At 43.5% G+C, this 1,337-nt stretch overlaps 1 protein-coding gene across 1 annotated transcript in view; it reads right to left on the bottom strand.

Annotated features, from left to right (window-relative positions):
* LOC106526985 (uncharacterized) overlaps positions 1 to 1,033 on the bottom strand; it is a gene marked incomplete at its 3' end in the record, with an annotated part of 13,138 nt that extends 12,105 nt beyond the window's left edge. Inside the window, 2 exon segments of the mRNA XM_014021730.1 lie at positions 516 to 882; positions 986 to 1,033.
* Positions 1,034 to 1,337: the final 304 nt, after the last annotated feature.

Raw genomic sequence — 1,337 nt, 5'->3', positions numbered from 1 at the left:
CATTAATACATAAAAAGTCCACACAGCTCAAAATAAATTGACAAACACTAAAACTAAGGATATTCTATTTATAATTTCTGTTAGTTTCAGTTAGTTTTGTAAAAAGATTATACAGTTTCAGTTATTGTTTTTTCATTTTATTACAGTTTTTATTTATTTTAGTTAACTACAATGTTTTTTCCAATGTCAGTTTTCATTATTTTGTTAGTTTTAGTAGTTAACTATAATAACCCTGCTTTAGACCCATTTGCATTCTAAAACCCCAACACCCATGGTTTGAAAGAGGATTAAAAAATAAAGATAAAATATTAAATTCTAGTCAGAATTCTGACTTTAATCTCAGATTTTTTTCCCTCTGGCCCTAATCCTCAKTTGCACCATGTTGATTTTTATGGGTTAAATAATGTTTGATGTTTAAATGTAAGGAGTAGAAGTTAAAAAGTAGGCTGAAAAATAAAGACTCCAGTCCAGTATAAACAAGCCAACTTCCTAACTAAGTGTTTGTAGTTTCCTACCTGCCAACAGGTGAGAGGCCGGGCAGGTGAACTGCACGGTGCACAGGCTGAGCTGCCTCAGAGGAAGCAGGAAGTCCAGGTCCAGCAGCGGTGTGGAGCAGGACGTGATGGACAGGTGCTGCAAGCGGTGAAACCGTTTCAGGTCCTGGACCCGGACCCGTCCGTCTCTCCAGCCGTGCAGTCTGAGGACGTGAAGCAGCGGGAGCCAGGCACAGAGCCGGCTCAGGTCTCTGCTCTTACCTGCACGCAGACACACTCTGCTCACCTGACGCTGGATCAGGCTGCACCGGAAGGACCGGTCGTACCGGGACAGGTCGTGCAGAACCACACTGAAGCCCCGCCAAAGGGTACAAGACTCGTCGATCAGCTGTTTGAAATGTAAACACGAGCAGCGCGCGCTCAGTTTGTCTCTCCAAGACAGGAAGCTGAAGACCTGAATCCAGAGTTCATCAGGAAGCCCCAGTACCGACCTCATCATCAGGTCCTGCTCCACATCCGCCTGGATCTGCTTCCTGCTCACGCGCTGCCCTGTGACGCCAGAGTCACGGCAGCGCGCATGCGCACGGACCAAAACTAATGAACATTCAGGTCTGCAAGAACCGTGAGAATAATGGAAACAAAAAAGAAAAACAAAGTCGTATTGTCACATGTCTGACCAGAATCACCTGTCGTTTGCCTGACTGATGGAGGAGCTGCTGACAAACAAACAAACAAACAAACAAACAAACAAACAAACAAACAAACAAACAAACAAACAAACAAACAAATTAAAAACAAACAAACTGGACTTTTCTATTCTGAAGGAAGACATTTCACTTCCCA

The sequence above is a fragment of the Austrofundulus limnaeus genome, unplaced genomic scaffold, assembly GCF_001266775.1.
Source record: "Austrofundulus limnaeus strain Quisiro unplaced genomic scaffold, Austrofundulus_limnaeus-1.0 Scaffold302, whole genome shotgun sequence".
NCBI classification, from domain to species: domain Eukaryota; kingdom Metazoa; phylum Chordata; class Actinopteri; order Cyprinodontiformes; family Rivulidae; genus Austrofundulus; species Austrofundulus limnaeus.
The sequence above is the reverse complement of the archived record's forward strand: the minus strand, read 5'-3'. Positions and strand labels throughout refer to the sequence as shown.